Raw genomic sequence first — 6,000 nt, 5'->3', positions numbered from 1 at the left:
ACTGCTGCTGCTGGGATTGCAGGCACCCCGACTGTAAACTATGGGATAGTTCAATCACACATGCAGTCTTTTTCCGCCCTCACGACTTGCCAGGGCCTCACGTTTAAGCTCGATCTAAGGCTGGGTTTGCTTTCCTCGACGGCGAAAAAAGGGGACTTCGACAGCCGGGGCAGCTGAACACATGGCAGAGTTCAATCCAGCGGCATACAGCACTCGGGGCAGCACTCGGGGCAGCATCGGGGCAGCACTCGGCGTCGAATATGCCCGGCCTTCCTAATGCCGTGTAACGCTATGCTAACCACGTGTGCACTTCGTACCCCATCCCGACCATTATCATACTCTCTACCATGCCTTAGGCATGCTCCAAGCATGGCTTAACATGCGTGGCCTGGTGGGCGCCTTTCGCCGGACTCCAGCAATTGGTACATATAGGTCTGAACTGGGTTTCTTCACTGTCTGGCTAAGAAGGGGCAACAGGTAACATAATGGGTTCCGGGTTAGGCTCACATTGAGCAGAAGGCGACTGCGCAGATGCTGAGCGACAGTCAGTGGGGAGTGCTGGAAGAGAAACCCAACGAGGTCACGGAGAGGTGTGCTCTCAGGGCAGCTTGATCAAAACGCTTTTTCATATTCCTGTCACGCTGCGTAGGAAAAGCAACAACAACCATTTACATCTGCGGCTCAACATAAGCAGAATGCTACATGTTTTGGCGAGCCAAAGGTGCCGGAAATACCAGGATCAAGCTTAATAACTTTACGCCGTTTGAACGATGAAATGACGCGTTCTTTTCTCGTCTCGACACAAATCAGCTGTTGCTGTTCCCAGCCGTCACTATTGCCCTTACATAGAGAAGCTCACAGTTCGTTCTTTGACTTGAAAGCAGCAAAGCGCTTAATTGTTGGTGTTATTGACCTTTTGTGTCCATCGCTTTTTGAACCAAAGCTTGACAATATGCTTTTAATCGATATCACGTAAACAAAGCTGCATTCAAGATGCTGTTTTTGCGCAGAAGGTGTACGTGGGTTTTACTTAGTACCTGATTATAATCGAAATCGCTTAGAGCACCGAAATTCAATCCAAGATATTCAGAATAACATTTGATTGTTAATGAGAACCTTTAACCTTTCCAAGTGGTCCATAGCAATATCACTATTTAACTGCACTCAGACTTCGCCGGCGATCCAGACTTTCAGCCTCTCAGCACATTGTCACGCAGGCAGTGGGTCATTTACACGTCAACAGGGTTATGTACAGGACTGCACCGCTTTTAAAAGCAGCGGAGGTGTCCCTTGGTAACCAGGTGGCCAACGAACGGGGAAATGGGCCCTGCTCAACTAAAACGACTAGGAGTGTTCAGAGTATCATGCGGATATAAAGGACTCTGAGTGACTAAAAAGGTCCTGAGTCCACTGTGTGCCCCTGACAACCCGCAGGTCGTCTCAGTGACTAGGGAACTCTTCAGTGGCCCGAAGGCGGCCTCTCAAGTAGCCCGACAATCCCCTGAACAGCTAAAAGACAATCGGGTGTCCACAGGGGCGCGCAGCAGGCAAGAGAGCCTTACAGGATTCGTGAGCCCTGGCGTCCAGCAGCCCTTGAGCGGTCGGAGGGGCCCCTGAGCAGCCGCCACACGGGCTCTCGTGCGGTAGGAGGGGCGTCTCGGCGGCGAAAATCATAAGAGTCCAAAGGATCGTGGGAATACAGATGTACGCCCTGGTGACTAAATGGGGCGGCCAAAGCGGTGGGTCATCAGCAGCTAAACGAAAACCTCAATGAACAAATGGCGGACGAGCGATCTAAGGCTCCCTCTTACGACCAGTGGATCTGGGAGACCAGTGAAGCCCCTGTGCGGTCAGAAAGGGACTCACCCACCACAGGCTCCTCAGTAGCCAGAGGAACCCACCAGCGGCCAGAAGGGCCCTGATCAACTAAAGCGGCCCGTGAGCGGCCAGAGGGCCGTGAGTACAGACGGTCGCGAGGCCAGTACAGCCCGCGACCGGTTGCCACCGTGGTTTTACGATGCACGCACCTGCTGAGGCTATGGAGTCACCTGCCTCCCATCTCGGCAGGAAGGGTGGGCACCGAGGAGAATCGAACTACATACCGACTGTGATTTGATGGCTAGGTCAGTGCGGAGTCTGAGTGGCTACAGAGAAATGTCGGTTGCCGGAGGATTGCCTGGGGATCAAAGTAACCCCTCCGTGGCTAGACTGATCTCTTAAGAGCAAGGGCCCTGAGCAGCAAGAGGGACATTAAGCAAACATAAAGCCAATTCCTGAGCTCCTAAGTGTTCGAGGTGTCTGACCGGTCAGGGGTCCAACAAACAGCCAGAAAGGCTCTCGGGCGATGGAAGTGGCCTCCCAATTGTCAAAAGGGCCTGATCAGTTAGGAAAGGTCCAGCTGTCCAGAGGTCTTTGAGGACCACTCAGTCACTCTGGCGATGACATAGGTGCTGCGTGCCAGGCGAGCCCTAAATAGCTAGACGAGTCCTTAGGTGGTCAGGAGGCCCCACGAGCGATCAGAGCTGGTCATTGGTAACAGGAAGTGGTTTAGGCGGCCAGCAGAGCCCCTGAACAGTTACACAGGTAAGTGCTGCCGGGGCTGCTCAATGTCTAGAGGTCTCAAGTGACCCAGTGGTGCCGCTGTGGCCAACAGGACATGTTCACGCGGCCAGAAGGGCCCTGGACACACAGGGAGCCCTGGGCGGTGCAGGTGAGTCCTGAGGGGTCAAAAAGCACAGCATTAGTTTCGATCGCCCTTAGCGTCCAGAAAGGAATTCGGAAGGTCGGAGGAGAACCCAAGCAGCTACATGGGTCCTAAGCGAGCAGTGGCCGTGAGGTAAGGAAAGGCTGTCAGCAATGGCGTTCGGTGTTTTGCATTTGGTGTTTGTATATCTGTGATAATAGATTATATCACAAACTTAACAGCCGTAGCGGACATATGTGGTCATATGGGGCCTTTGGAGCCACCATTGTACTTGCCACTGCCTGATCTTCTATCCTGGCAAAGATAATTATTGTTTTTATAACTTATTACGGCCATTTTCTTCGTGTTGCGCGAGCCGATGAAAACCCTGCAATGGAGCACCTGGACCCAACATTCACCCCCCCCCCCCCCTTTCACTTTGGAACACCGGACTCCCCCCACATTTTATGTCTCCCGGGGTCCGGCATACCGGATCCCACTCCCGGGGTCCGGCATACCGGATCCCACTCCCCCAGCCTTAGGGTGTTCATCCTGTCGTCCATCCATAAATAGCCTGCCTCTTCCCATACGCCGTTGGACATCAGCATCTTCCGCAGACATTTAACATTGGGTGTTTGCGTTTTTGTTATAATAAGTCATGTCACAAGAAGATAACTATGTTAATGTAAATTTAGTTTGCCGAAGTGCAAATCGGCTGATAGTTCACACCACATCAAATGACCGTATGAATTGGCTCAGTGTTGACATCGCGGTTAACACAACGCGGCACGGCATTGATTTACATCGCCGGACAATAAAACGTTATCGCCGTGTTCCAGGCTATTAACTCAGTGGCAATGGGTACGAGTCCGTAAGCGGGCGCATTGTTTAGCCTGGTTGCAATGGGCCAAACAAAAGTCAGCGAGGGTTAGCTAGCAACTGCCCACGGAGGGCCAATCGCGACCGCTGGCGGCCGCGACCCAGCTTTGCGCGGCACGTCCTCACCATTGACGACAAGAAGGGCCCTCCCTCGGTGCCCACCCTCCTTGACGTGGGTGGCGGGCTTGGGGTGCACACAGAAAACTTTGCTTGAGCCCCCCCCCCCCCCCACTGATAGCTAGATTAATTTTTTCCAGTCAACACCCAGAGGGCAAATGCCAAATATTCAGAAATATGTGACTCCACGCCACTGTCCCATCCTCGGCCCTCGGGTTCTATTTCACACAGTGATGCAACTCAAAATACGCTACGAAATCACGTATCAATAATTATATGCGAGAACGCCAGTTACTATGCGCATGATTTACAAGTCATTTTTTTATTCAAGCGTCGTGATGACTATACGAACTTGTCTCTCCTATAAAACATTTGTTGTACCACCCCCAACGATTGAATTGCAGATCGCTTAATATAAAACAATTAGATATACCTTGTAAGGTCACTGACCTGTGGCGGGTCAAAGTTAGCACGTGGTGGTCAGCGAATCCAAAGAATCTTTCAATCAGATATAACAACGGAATGTTAAACTAAGTCAGACATCTCTTAGATGGTTTCGTAGACGGTGTAGCAATTTAAGTCAGGATTTTGACGATTCTCATTGACCTAGGGTCAGGTATAGAGGTCAGACTGACGTCAAAACTAACCTACTTTTGTGCTGAAGAGCCTGCTTTCCGGGATAGCTTTTGATGGTAATTTCGAATTCTTAAAAACAGATACCGCAATATGCATCTTCCAGTGACGTAAAGGACAGAGTAGGTCACTGACCTAAAATGTCTCAGATCAAACCTTCGTTTTTAGGAGCATGCTGCTTAGCGTGATCCTTAACCCTGGTTCAAATTAAAAAATGCAAAAAAAAGCATCACAGATGTTTCCGCCACGACCCGCTAAAGGTCAGACGGGTTCACCGACCTAAAATGGACACCAGTGGCCTGTTGCTGTCACGGCAGATCGTAACGTAAGTGATCTGGCCAACACCTCGCTTGAGTTTGACCGCTGTGGTGTCGCGAACTGAGCCGCTGCTGTCATCATCATCGCCTTCCAATACAGCAGGGACAGACTGGCTGCTTCAGATACCATTGATCCTAAAAAAATCTGGCGTGCAAAAGACAGCGAAAAGGGGATGGCTCGTCAATATGCTGAATGAATGTACGACTCAGGTTTGGCCAACCACAACTTCAACGGCCACAAAGACAGGACCGGCATGACACACAACCACGCTAATGCCGTCTAAGAACGCGTTTTTGTCATTGCTGAGCTAGGCAGTCGTTACGTGACCCACTTGACGCCCGAGTCCGGACGCGCCCTGCACTTCTCAACGAGCTGCACTCCATGACCCCTCAGCTTGACGGACGCGTCGATATGCTCGACTGCGGCGGCACGGCCGTCAACACTGGACGACAGGTGATGTGCGCCAGCTCTTACAGCTGGTGGCCGAGTCATCCGTGCACTAGTTCAACCGGGAAACACTCAGATGACAGGTGCAACCGCTCTTTCAGCAATGGAATATGGAAAAATACCGAAGCAAACCCCGGTTAGAGGTCCCGGGAGGGAATACAGTGGGGCATCTCAGTAGAGTTTTCTGACGCACCGTGCCGTGACAAGGGTAACTGAATGTTACGGGCTAAACACAGACTGATCATTAAGTAGGTAGAGTGAATATTATGCAGTCAAATGCTTGAATCACGTCCCAGTAATATAAAGAAAAATCGTCCAAACCCTGGAGTTGCCGACCAAGCGAGGTAGGCAAAGCCGGAGAACATGCGCTGGTTGACAAGATTCGCCAGTTCAAAGCGTCTGGATGATCTGTCCGTGCACTAAGGTACAAATAATTGCACACTAACAAAATTCAATAGCTGCGTCAGTAGCTATTGAATAGGTTGTAACAAAGCGCATCGCTTCTGCACCTGGACTGTCCGCCATTGCTGTTATTATGCTTCAAGGCATTGTCCGCCGCGCAAGCCGAGAATAACTGTGGACTTCCGTTGATACATGCTTGTGACCGAGACGCTAACACGCAGCGTTCATTGCCATATTGCGTGACCACTATCGCCGTCGTCTGACAGGAAAACAATTTTGACAGGGAGGCCGTGAAGGCTATTGTCATCATGTGATGACATGTTATCATAACCGCTAATAAACGTTGTCTAGTGAGTTATTTCGGCGTCGCTTATAAGCGGACAAATCATTGCGATAGTCTAATCTGACCGACCAGCGGCTTGCCTCTATCACGCCTCGCTTTTGAGGTGAAAGCTGAAGATTAACATTATAACTATGCGTGAAATGACTAGGTTTCAATGGTATGAAAAGGGAATGCTGGT

This window comes from Pollicipes pollicipes, unplaced genomic scaffold, assembly GCF_011947565.3.
Source record: "Pollicipes pollicipes isolate AB1234 unplaced genomic scaffold, Ppol_2.1 Scaffold_4881;HRSCAF=5763_pilon_pilon_pilon, whole genome shotgun sequence".
Classification (NCBI taxonomy): Eukaryota; Metazoa; Arthropoda; class Thecostraca; order Pollicipedomorpha; family Pollicipedidae; genus Pollicipes; species Pollicipes pollicipes.
Note: the sequence above shows the minus strand (reverse complement) of the source record.